The sequence below is a fragment of the Tursiops truncatus genome, chromosome X (genome assembly GCF_011762595.2).
Source record: "Tursiops truncatus isolate mTurTru1 chromosome X, mTurTru1.mat.Y, whole genome shotgun sequence".
NCBI classification, from domain to species: domain Eukaryota; kingdom Metazoa; phylum Chordata; class Mammalia; order Artiodactyla; family Delphinidae; genus Tursiops; species Tursiops truncatus.
In genome coordinates this window covers 103,406,235-103,419,862 of record NC_047055.1, presented here as the reverse complement: position 1 = coordinate 103,419,862, position 13,628 = coordinate 103,406,235, and the positions used below count along the sequence as shown (strand labels likewise).

Below are 13,628 nucleotides of genomic sequence, written 5' to 3'. Positions count from 1 at the left end.
GCCCAGAGATAAACCCACACACATATGGTCACCTTATCTTTGATAAAGGAGGCAGGAATGTACAGTGGAGAAAGGACAGCCTCTTCAATAAGTGGTGCTGGGAAAACTGGACAGAGACATGTAAAACAGTAAGATTAGAACACTCCCAAACACCGTACACAAAAATTAAGTCAAAATGGAACAGAGACCCAAACTTAAGTCTGGACACTATAAAACTCGTAGAGGAAAACATAGGAAGAACACTCTTTGACGTAAATCACAGCAAGATCTTTTTCGATCCACATCCTAGAGTAATGGAAATAAAAACAAAAATAAACAAATGGGATCTAATGAAACTTCAAAGATTTTGCACAGCAAAGGAAACTACAAACAAGACGAAAAGACAACCCTCAGAATGGGAGAAAATATTTGCAAACGAATCAACGGACCAAGGATTAATCTCCAAAATATATAAACAGCTCATGCAGCTCAATATTAAAGAAACAAACAACCCCATCCAAAAATGGGCAGAAGACCTAAATAGACATTTCTCTAAAGAAGACATACAGTTGGCCAAGAAGCACATGAAAAGCTGTGCAACATCACTAATTATTAGAGAAATGCAAATCAAAACTACAATGAGGTATCACCTCACACCAGTTAGAATGGGCATCATCAGAAAATGTACAAACAACACATACTGGAGAGGGTGTGGAGAAAAGGGAACCCTCTTGCCCTGTTGGTGGGAATGTAAATTGATAATGGTCACTATGGAGAACACTATGGAGGTTTCTTAAAAAAGTAAAAATAGAATTACCATATGGCCCAGCAATCCCACTACTGGGCACATACCCAGAGAAAACCATAATTCAAAAAGACACGTACACCCCAGTGTTCACTGCAGCACTATTTACAATAGCCAGGTCATGGAAGCAACCTAAATGCCCATCAACAGATGAATGGATAAAGAAGATGTGGTACATATATACAACGGACTATTACTCAGCCATAAAAAGGAACGAAATTGGGTCATTTTTAGAGACGTGGATGAATCTAGAGACTGTCCTACAGAGTGAAGTAAGAAAGAGAAAAACAAATATCGTATATTAACGCATATATGTGGAACCTAGAAAAATGGTACAGATGAACCGGTTAGCAGGGCAGAAGTTGAGACACAGAGGTAGAGAACAAACGTATGGACACCAAGGGGGGAAAGCGGCAGGGGTGGTGGTGGTGGTGGTGGTGGTAGTGGGATGAATTGGGAGATTGGGATTGACATATATACACTAATATGTATAAAATGGATAACTAATAAGAACCTGCTGTATAAAATAAAATTCAAAAATTCAAAAAAAAAAAAAAGTTAGTTTCCTGAATTTGATATCAGTCTAAAAGACCTTATTTTCTGGGCTAGAAATGAGTATATGGATGTTTGTGCAGCTGCTGATTATTATTTTGCAATTTTGCAGTTTGTACAAAACTAATCTGTTTTTTGATGGAGCTGGTGTGGCAGGTAAAAAACTGAGTCCGTGTGTTCATGTGTCCTGGAAAGGTAAAAAGAACTTTATTTATTTTACTTATTTCTACTGGCTAGTGGAAATTTATCTTAATTCATTCACTTTCTTCCCTTTATCCTTGTTCTTTCAGGGTTCAGTCTAATTACAGGAAGATTATATACTGTCTATGCAAGTTGGCATCTTCTAAGTTGTCTTTATTCCCATCTGTTCATTGGTCCCCATGAGTCATAGCTAAGTCCCACTCCTAGCTACAGGCCATCTTCAGTTTGCTTCTTTCTACACCACTGTGGATGCATGGAAATCATCTTGTTCTTTTCCACATTTGGGCACAGTTACTCTGTGAGCTCTCAGTCCCATCGGCCTGGACACCAGGTGCAGATATTTCTAAATCTCTTGCCGCCTCGCTACAGTGTTCTGGAAAAGGGAGTGCAGCTTCCCTGTGCTCTTGGATCTCAAATTTATCAGGATTTCCCCTCACACCCCACCTTCAAGATGAGGCTGAACTTGGTAGAAATGTAAGGCTCAAGTCTAACCTTTCTGAGGGATCCAACACTGAATGTATTTAGTCAATGTTTTTCATGGAGGTTTACTGCAACCCCATTAATCTGGAGTATCTTTTCTAGTCTTGGGGTGGAAAGCTTTGCTCTGAACCATTATATAATCTTTCTGCCATGAATCCGCTTATTAAAAGTTCTTCTCAGCTCCTTTTGCAACACCATTTTTTTGAGATATAGTTGCTCTGTTTTCTAGTTTCCTGAATGGGACAAGGATCGCTAAGGATCACAGGTCACTGAATATGCCACTGAATTAATAGCATAAAGCCTTATGTTAATATATTTGTGGTGCTTTTTTTTTTGAAGATTAGTGAGTGATTCAAGCCTCAAGCAAAGCAACAAACAACGGTTTTGTATGGGTCTTGAAAGAGTCTCAGTGTTCTGGAAAGAGAGATCCCACTCAGATAACAGGTACTTCATATTTTCACAGAGAGCTGTAGGATTGTATGCTTATCCATGTCAATATTTCCTGTAGGCTTCATCTTCTTTTGATGGAGGAGGGCATTACTATGGATTAAAAGGTTTATTGGAGTTTAGATTTTTAGAATATTCCAGAAGTGAGTGAGCCACAAACAAGTTTTTTAGAAATTGTTTTTGTTCTCAGTATATGCTTTCCAAAGTAAAATATTCTCTGAATTTTTTCTTTCTCAGATAGAATAGAAAACTGATACCTGTGTGTGTGTGTGTGTGTGTGTGTGTGTGTGGGTGTGTGTACCACTGATTCAATTATCACCCTCCAGTGTTGTTGGGGTTTTTTTAACATCTTTATTGGAGTATAATTGCTTTACAATGGTTTTTTAGTTTCTGCTTTATAACAAAGTGAATCAGTTATACATATACATATGTTCCCATATCTCTTCCCTCTTGCGTCTCCCTCCCTCCCTCCCTCCCTATCCCACCCCTCTAGGTGGTCACAGAGCACCGAGCTGATCTCCCTGTGCTATGCGGCTGCTTCCCACTAGCTATCTATTTTACATTTGGTAGTGTATATATGTCCATGCCAGTCTCTCACTTTGTCACAGCTTACCCTTCCCCCTCCCCGTATCCTCAAGTCCATTCTTTAGTAGGTCTGTGTCTTTATTCCCGTCTTACCCCTATGTTCTTCATGACCTTTTTTTTTTCCCCCTTCAGGGTATATGCCCAGGAGTGGGATTGCTGGGTCATATGGTAGTTCTATTTTAGTTTTTTAAGGAACCTCCATATTGTTCTCCATAGTGGCTGTATCAATTTACATTCCCACCAACAGTGCAAGAGTGTTCCCTTTTCTCCACACCCTCTCCAGCATTTATTGTTTCTAGATTTTTTGATGATGGCCATTCTGACCGGTGTGAGGATGATATCTCATTGTAGTTTTGATTTGCATTTCTCTAGGGTTTTTGACTTCTTGGTCTGTTCATGAGCTTCATACCCTGTCAGAATCTCAGGAATTAAGCTTACATGAATGCAATTATTTCTTCTCTACAAAAGGAGGCGTAAATTGATATTTTCTTTCAGATAATGCCCCTTGGAAATCCAAACAGGATATGTTTCTTTCCCTTTTGTGGTGAGTGAGTTGTATGAAATCTTATTGCTATGTATACAATATTTATTTACAATGGCACCATACCTCTCCATTTATTTATTTATTTTTTAAAATTTATTTGTTTACTTTTGGCTTAGTTTGGTCTTTGTTGCTGTGTGCAGGCTTTCTTTAGTTGCGGCGAGCGGGGGCAGCTACTCTTCATTGCGGTGCGTAGGCTTCTCATTGCGGTGGCTTCTCGTTGCAGAGCACAGGCTCTACGTGCGCAGGCTTCAGTAGTTGTGGCATGTGGGCTCAGTAGTTGTGGCTCTTGGGCTCTAGAGTGCAGGCTCAGTAGTTGTGGTGCACAAGCTTAGTTGCTCCGTGGCATGTGGGATCTTCCCAGGCCAGGATTCGAACCTGTGTCCCCTGTGTTGGCAGGCAGATTCTTAACCACTGTGCCACCAGGGAAGTCCCCTATCCATTTACTTTTATTAAAGCATGATATGGAGGAATAGCGCTAGACTCGTTTCCAGAATTTCTAGGTGTGTATCCCCAGTTCTGCCTACCCATTAGCAATGTGATTGTGTTCATATTTACCACATTCACAACCTCATTTTTCTCATTTTTAAAATGGAAGTAACAATTTTCCACCCCAGCTGACAAGGCTTTTGCATATTCGTTGTTATTGCTAAATATTTTGCCTTAAATAGTTCTTAATCTTTCCATTTATAAGATAGAAATATTCTCTCATTGTTGATTCTGAGTTTTCCTTAGACTAGGATAATACATAGTATGGAAAAGACTCTCAAGTTCAGTATAATCTTCATAAAGCTCCAGTCAACCTAGACATTCCCATAGTAAAGGTTTTCTTTGGTGAGTGTGGAGGGAAGTCAGCATGATGGCACTGAGGTTTGGTAAGAAGGTCAAGGAAAATGGCTGTGGCTGAATTCCTGAGCAGACAAAATTGCCAAATCTATGTAAGTCTCCTTCCATAGATTTACTTGAATGGGAAGGAAACTGTTTTTCTTAATCAGTCTAATGACGTTCAACCTCATAGCCCAACTTGGTGAGCCAAATTCATGGTGATAAAGGCATTGCATGATGATGATGAGATCTTGGGGTGATAAGAGCAATGAAATGATGAGAGGTATTATATTCTCTATGTAAAGTAGTCTGAACTGTTAGATTTGCTAGATTTTTGTGTGTTTATGTTCATAGTATTTTAGAAAGACAAGTGTCCAATAAATAAAATGTTAGAATGTAGATTTTATCTATTTGAGGAGAATATATATGGTCCTTGTGAAATTTAAAAACTGAAGTACATTCCAGATGAATCATCAACAGCCTGTTCTGCTGTAGTAATAGTACTAGTTGTTGATACAGCTGAAATGAGAGGACCAGCTGGGCTTTCACACGCCTGCTTTCTCCAGGCTAGGGGACTACCCTGTGTAAGAGGCTCCATTTAGTAGTGTGTTGCTATTCACTTGCTAGGTCAGTGATTGTTTTCCATGTTAGTTTGTGCTACATGTTTTGCTTGGTGAGCCTGAAATTCATCAGAAAATAAGAGAAAGTTCAGGAGAAGAGGAGAGAGAACAAACAAGTTGAAGCTTGTGTTGTTTTAGGAGCACAGTGATTCAATATTAGGCATTTTGTTTGAATTCCTGTGTATTATGCTTCAGTGAGTCAGGGTGGAAGTAGTTTACAGCTGAATTTGGAAATAAAGGGATGTTTTGTTGATTACATGCTCATCCATTGTATAGTATATTTTATTGATACCCAGTGTAAGATCTCCTGGTGATGAAAATTATATCTAATTTAAAAGAAAAATAAACAGCAGCAGCATATAGTGTGAACTCACTCTAAATTGCTGCTCAGCTACTCATAAACAATTAAACATGGTCTCTCCTTCGATTCTTTATAGCCAATGCACTTAAAAAAATTTTTTTTGGCACATCCCACAGTTTGATAACATTCAGTATCCTTACTGAAATGTTGAAAGGATTTTAGTCCATCTTGAATTAAAAAACCAAATGTAAGATAGAAGATTGAAATACAAGCTGATGGTAGAGACGTGAAGCTCTTGCCAACATCATATTTCTATTTTATCTAGGAGAGTGTTTCTCAACCATGAATGATTTACCACCCTCCTCCCAGGGGAACATTTGGCAATGTCTGGTTACTCTTTTAGTTGTCACAACTGGGAGGTGCTACTGGCATCTGGTGGGTAGATGCCGGGATACTGCTAAACATTCTACAATGCATAGGATCCCTCTCACCCCCTCCCTCCTCCCACCCCGCATTCACAACAAGAATTATCTGGGTCAGAATGTCAATGGTGCCAGATGTCTGTCCTGACCTAGGACAGACATCTGATGAGATATTAGGATTTTTGAGGAAGAAATTTTCCTAACATTTAAAAAATGAAATCATCTATGGTTGAGGGCACTGCTGCTTTGAGTTCAAAGACACAGACTTCTCATCTGAATTCAGGGAGTTATAACTTCATGAATACCCTCAGCAAATATTCTCTTCTTACACAATATAGATTCTGTGAAGAGAAGTCACCATTCCTATATGGGAAAAAATGATGTAGGTTCCACTAAAAATCCATTAGAATGAAGAGATTATCATAGCCTTAGGTTAAATCATAAGACATTTCTGTTTCTGTAGGTCAAAATTATCAAGTATCAGTAATATCATAGGGTTCAACTCTGTACTATGACATCTGTTGTCAGATGATCATGATCTGAAAGAAGGTCCCATTTGGGAGAGAGATGTCAGGATGCCTCTTCAATGTGCCTTGCTTGTATTTCAACCTATTGCAATAATTATGGCTAGAATCTGGTAACATTTGTGGTATCTTAATAATTAATGACACACTGTTCAAAATCCATTTTTGTAATAACTTTTGCCAACATAATTTCTGTTGACATACATTTTTGAGATAACAAAATTGCTATTGCTTGGAAATTTTGAGAATATCTGTGTCAGGCTGGTTTGGGAATTTTAAAAGTCACTCTAAGAATTAAGGAAATAAGAGGTTTAATATAGCAATTAGGGGTTAAAATGGGAATTAGGAGTGTGAAGGCCTGGAAGTATATGGCTGAAGGATCAGAGAAACAGCCACTGTGACATCAGTCTGAAAGCTTGGAATGAGTGAAAAAGCTGCCAATCCTGGGAAGTCCAAGAAACTTCAAATACCACACAGTTGGAGTTTGCAGAGTGGTCTGGAACTAGATGCCTGCCCCTCTGATTGTCATGATGTATTGAGCAATAATAGCTTCTTTATCGTTTCTACTTTCCAACATTCACAAGAGTTCCTCTCACTGGTAAACCATAGCCTGGGTCTATAGCGTGAAGTTGATCCTGAGAAACATAGTTCCCAGACTGAGGAGGGACTGGAAGCAGTGAGGCCAAGTTGACCACCACCAATTCAACACAATGAAAATCTCCTTGATGGATTGCTCACACTCATCATTGAGGGTAGGTGAGAATGGGCAACTTAAAGTTTCTCAAGATTTCACAGAGTTATAACTGCATTTTCATAAGGACAAGAAAGGATGGGCAGCCAAAGCCTCTGTAGAATTCACAATGATATAATTGCCTGATCATAAAAAGTCATCAACATTAAAATAAAGGCCATGAAGAAAGATAAAGAAGGACACTATATAATGATAAAAGGGTCAATACAAGAGGAGGATATTATACTTGTTAACATATATGCACCCAATATAGGAGCACCTGAATACATAAAACGAATACTAACAGACATAAAAGGAGAAATTGATGGGAATACAATAAAAGTAGGGGACTTTAACACCCCACTCACATCAATGGACAGATCTTACAGACAGAAACTCAATAAGGCAACAATCTGAATGACACAGTAGAACAGTTGGACTTAATTGATATTTTTAGGATGTTACATCCAGGAAAAAAAAAAAAAGCAAAAAAAACCAGAATACACATTCTTTTCAAGTGCAATTGGAACATTCTCTAGGATAGACCATGTTCTAGGGCACAAAACAAGCCTCGACAAATTTAAGAGGATAGAAATTATTTCAAGCATCTTTTCTGAACACAAAGGCATGAAACTAGAAATCAACCACAGAAAGAGAAATGAGAAAAAAAAAAGATTATGTGGAGACTAAACAACACGCTACTAAAAAACAAATGGCTCAATGATGAAATCAAAGAGGAAATTAAAAAATACCTTGAGACAAATGACAATGAAAACACAACCATACAAAATCTATGGGAGGCACCAAAAGCAGTCCTTAGAGGGAAGTTCATAGCAATACATGCCTTTCTCAAAAACAAGAAAAATCTCAGACAACCTAACCTACCACCTCAAAGAATTAGTAAAAGAAGAACAAACGAAACCTAAAGTCAGTAGAAGGAAGGAAACAATACAGATCAGGAAATAGAGACTGAAAAACAATAGAAAATCAATAAAATCAAGAGCTGGTTCTTTCAAAGGGTGAACCAAAGGGTAAATCAACAAATCTCTGGCCAGGCTCACCAAGAAGAGATGACTCAGATAAACAAAATAAGAAATGAAAGGTGAGAAATAACTACTGACACCCTAGAAATACAGAAGAACATAAGCTAATACTATGAACAATTATATGCCAACAAGTTGGACAACCTAGAAGAAATGGACAAGTTTCTAGAAACATACAGCCCACCCAAACTGAACCAAGAAGAAATAGATAATTGGAACAGACTGATCACTAGAAATGAAATAGAATCTGTAATAATTTAAAAAAACAAAAACAAAAAACACCTCCCTGCAAACAAGAGTCCAGGACCATAGGCTTCACTGGGCAGTTCTACCAAACATACAAAGAAGAACTTATACCAATTCTTCTCAAACTCTCCCAAAAGATTGAAGAGGCAGGAACACTCCCAAAGTATTCTGTGAAGCCACCATCACCCTGTTTTCAAAACCAGACACCTTTCTTGCTCCCTAGCCATGTTGGCGGCTCCACTTGGTTGGGGGAGTTCTGCACCTAAGGCAGGAAGATGGTGGCCACGAAGAAGATGAAAAAGTCACTGGAGTCAATCAGCTCTAGGCTGCAACTCATTATGAAAAGTGGAAAGTACCTGCTGGGGTAGAAGCAGACTCTGAAAATGATCAGACAAGGCAAAGCAAAACTTGTCACCCTCGCCAACAACTTCCCAGCCTTGAGGAATCTGAAATAGAGTATTATGCTATGTTGGCCAAAACTGGTGTCCATCACCACAGTGGCAGTAACATTGGGCACAGAATGTGGAAAATACTACAGAGTATGCACACTGGCTATCATTGATCCAGGTGATTCTGATATCATTAGAAGCATGCCAGAGAAGACTGGTGAATAGTAAGTCATGCACAATTTTTCTGTAATAAAACTGTCCAGAGCTTGTTTAAAAACAAAACAAAACAAATACAGCACCAAAAAAGAAAATTTCAGGCCAATATCTTTGATGACTATAGATGTAAAAATTCTCAACAAAATATTAGCAAACTGAACCCAACAACAGTTAAAAAAGATCATACACCATGATCAAGTTGAATTCATCCTAGGGTCACAAGGATGATTCAACATATGCAAATAAATCAATGTGATACACTACATCAACAAAAGACAAAAGCCACACAATCATCTCAATAGATGCAGAAAAAGCATTTGATAAAACTAAACATCCATTCATGATAAAAACTCTTGCCAGAGTGGGTATAGAGGGAACATACCTCAACATACTAAAAGCTATTTATAACAAACCCACAGCCAACACAATACTCAGTGGTGAAAAGCTGAAAGCCTTCCCACTAAACTCTGGAAGAAGACAAGGATTCCTACTCTCACGATTTCTGTTCAACCTAGTATTGGAAGTCCTAGCCACAAAAATCAGGCAAGAAAAAGAAATAAAAGGTATCCAGGTTGGAAGGGAAGAGGTAAAATTGTCATTATACGTAGATGACATGATGCTCCATATAGAAAACCCTAAAGACTCCACAGAAAACCTATTATAACTGATAAACAAATTCAGCAAGGTAGCAGGATACAAGATTAACATACAGAAATTGGTTTCATTTCTTTACACTAACAATGAAATATCAGAAAGGGAAAGTAAAAAAACAAATCCTTTTAAAAATTGCATCAAAAAAATAAAATACTTGGGAATAAACCTGAGCAAGAAGGTGAAAGACTTATATGCTGACAACTTTAAAACATTGATAAAGGAAATTGAAGATGATTCAAAGAAATGGAAAGATATCCCATGCTCTTTGATTGGAAGAATTAATATTGTTAAAATGGCCTTACTACCTAAAGCAATGTAGAGATTTAATATGATCCCTATCAAATTACCCACGACATTTTTCACAGAACTAGAACAAATAATCCTAAAATTTATATGGAACCATAAAAGACCCAGAATTGCCAAAATAATCCTGAGGAAAAAGAACAAAGCTGGAGGCATAACCCTCCGAGACTTCAGACAATACTGCAAAGCTACAGTAATCAAAACAGCATGGTATTGGCACAAAAACAGACATATGGATCAATGGAACAGAATAGAGAACCCAGAAATAAACCCATTCACCCATGGTTAATTAATCTTTGACAAAGGAGGCAAGAGTATACTATGGAGAAAAGACAGTCTCTTCAGCAAGCAGTGTTGGGAAAGCTGGACAGCCACATGTAAATCAGTAAAGTTAGAACACTCCCTCACACCATACACAGAAATAAACTCACAATGGCTTAAAGACTTAAGTAGAAGGCATGACACCTAGAAGAGTCCTAGAAGAGAACATAGGCAAAACATTCTCTTACATAAATCATATCAATGTTTTCTTAGGTCAGTCTCCCAAGGCAATAGAAATAAAAGCAAAAATAAACAAATGGGACCTAATCAAACTCACAGGCTTTTGCCCAGCAAAGGAAACCATAAAAAGTGAAATACAGCCTACAGAATGCGAGAAAATATTTGCAAATGATGCAAGCAACAAAGGCTTAATTTCCAAAATATACAAACAGGTCATACAGCTCAATTAAAAAAAAAAAGCCCAATCAAAAAATGGGTAGAAGACCTAAATAGACACTTCTCCCAAGAAGGCACGCAGATGGCTAATAGGCACATGGAAAGATGCTCAGTGTTCCTAATTATTAGAGAAATACAAATCAAAATTAAAATGAGGTCTCACCTCACACTGGTCAGAATGGCAGTCATTGAAAAGTCTACAAATTGCTGGAGAGGGTGTGGAGACAAGGAAACCCTTCTACACGGTTGCTGGGAATATAAATTGGTACAGCCACTATGGAAGTCACTATGGTGGTTCCTCAAAAAGCTAAAAATAGAGTTACCATATGATCCAGCAATCCCACTCCTGGGCATATATCTGGACAAAACTATAATTTGAAAAGATGCGTGCACCCCAATGTTTATAGCAGCACTATTTACAATAGCCAAGACATGGAAGCAACTTAAATGTCCATCGACAGAGGAATGGATAAAGAAGATATGGTATATATACACAGTGAAATATTTCTCAGCCATAAAAAATGAAATAATGCCATTTGCAGCAACATGGATGGATCTACAGATTATCATACTAAGTGTAGTAAGTCAGAAAGAGAAGGACAAATATCATATGATATCACTTATATGTGGAATCTAAAATATATGTAACTTGCAAGAGGCCTATGCAGTATCCTTCCTTCAGAGTACAATATCTGATGTGTAGTCCTTCTCTATCTTGATATCTTTCTAAGAGGTTGCTATTTTTCCTTTGGTATATTAGGGTAGAATAGCCAGTGTTTATCAAACACATCTGAACTTTTAGTGACAAGATGAAAAATTTTTGAACTAGAATGAAAATATATGAAATGAAAAAATGATTGGACACAGAAGAAGGGAACAGTAAATTTAAGACATATTAATAGAAATTATCCAAAATGAACCAGCTAGAGAAAATAGAACATCAATGAGTAGGCACAATATCAAACGTACTAATATGTATGTAGTCGGATTTTCAAAAGAAGTGGAAAAGCTGTGCTCCTAGAATCAATGAAATACGATATTATCCCCAGTTGTCAGGTAAGAGAACTAAGGTGCTGGAAGTGAAGCAGGAGGTGGCAGGACTGGGCTTCAAACCTAGGAGTGCCTGATGCCAAAACCCACGCTCTCCGCTGCTTGGCCCTGAGCCCAGAAAGCTCGAGACTGCTTGAGTTTTCTTCCTTGAAGCTCACCTGGGCAGCCCCTGGAGAGAGCTGGGCAACCGCCCCTGTGTGAGGGTTCCAGCCCCAGACTGTGACCCCTCTGCCACCCGGACCCTGGGAGCACAAGTGTCCTTCCTTTCAGGCTCATCTGCCTACTGCCCACCTTCTCCCGGTGGAGCTGAGCCACGTGTGAGCTTGGGTCCAACCCAAGGACCTTCTCCTGTTACATGGGGGCTCCCATCAGGGGCAACTTCGGGGAGAGGCTGTGACCACCACCCCGTTAAGTAGGGCCCCCAGGGCGAGGACTGGAAGATCAGAGGATGCCCCCTTTGTTGTGGTCTGGTGCCTGTTCATTCTGAACCGCCAGAGAAATTGAGCTGTTTCCAAGTCAAGACAAACTCCTTTTTCTAGCCCATTCTCAGAACTGGGGGTCTTCTGGGATTTAGCTACCCAGGGCAGCTGCTCCCCTAAGTATAGCAATGCTTTTTCAGTCATCCGACAACCACTGGTCAGCGTGGCCTGTGTTCTGGACACAGGGATGGGAACCGGGTCTAAAGACAAGGCCCGTAGGGAGCTCGCAGTCCAGAGCAGGAGGTGGGCAGATTTGTAAACTTGTATTTGACCCACCCAGTGCTGGATCCTGTGGTAGCACATAGTAGGTACTCATTAAAGGTTTACTGAGTAAATCAGAAATCAGGTTGTGAGTCTTCAGGGTTTGGTAAAACACCATGTATACATGCACACAAAGTCATTCAACAAACATTTGCTGAGTGCCCACTAGGTGTGCGTTGCCAGGAGGACAGAGCTGAGAGGACAGGGCCCCAGCTCTGATGTCAGAGGGAGTGACATTGTGAGACATTTGGGGCAGAGTCCATGGGCTTTCCTGGCCATCCTGTTGCCTCGGGGGGTCTATCTTAGTGAGTACACAACTGCTTTCCAGACCCAGAGCCCCCTGCACGCTTCAGAAAGCCTCCTCTGCATTAGGAATGCCGGGCATCTTGTAGTCACTGAGCTGCTGCCGAAATGGCCTTGGACAGAACCCTCAAGAACCCCACCAACCGATAATCGCCTTCAGGTCTTGCCAGGGAGACACGGGGACATAGCTACCTGCTACTTTCAGGCCTTGGGACTGGTGGCTGGCAATCAATTCCCAAGTCGGCAGAGAACCCCCAGTCAGTTCCAGAATTGGGTTGTGCAAAGTCTTGGCGAATGAGAGGCGGTCACCTTCCACTGCTCAATCCTGTCTCTGCCCCGGTTCTGGCAGAGGGACTCCGGCTCAGGAACACGTGGCCTCCTGGCATCTCTCGGTATTTAATTTTCTCACCATCTTTCTCAAGTCCCTAGTGAGATCACCTGTACAACAATCTGTCTGTGCCTTATGAAAGTGTCTGTGCACTTCTAATCCTTTTTAAAAGCAACTTTAAAAAGTGGGCCAGGGACTAGCATACGTGGTAGTGTTCTAGAAATCTGTGCTCATCACTGAAAACCTTCTGCATTGTGTATTTGATGTTGGCGTGAATGTCTCTTTTTCTGATTCAGTACTGTGACCTCTCCAATACAGTCTAATCTTTGGGGATCTGTAATAAAGGTTTTGAAACCTGGGGGGAGTGGTGGGGGAAGGGTTTGCACTGGTCTGGTGGTGTGTTGTGCTTTTGCATGTTGTGTGTTTTGATTTTTGTCCGTTTTTATCTTTTATATTAGCATAATTTTCCTGTTTAAAAGAACAAATACAACTTTGGCTTGTTAAAAAATAAATAAATAAATAAAACAAATGCAATAACTGGGATTTGGTGTCAGAGTTGCTACTCTAGAATTTACAGTGAGGTGTGCAGGAGATTGTCGGGCTGGGACAAGTCGTTATGTATCAGTT

General features: G+C 39.7%; 1 pseudogene; it reads left to right on the top strand.

The window, feature by feature from the left end:
- Nucleotides 1-8,576: 8,576 nt before the first annotated feature.
- Nucleotides 8,577-8,915, top strand: LOC101319182 (large ribosomal subunit protein eL30 pseudogene; annotated as a pseudogene).
- The last annotated feature ends 4,713 nt before the right edge of the window (nt 8,916-13,628 follow it).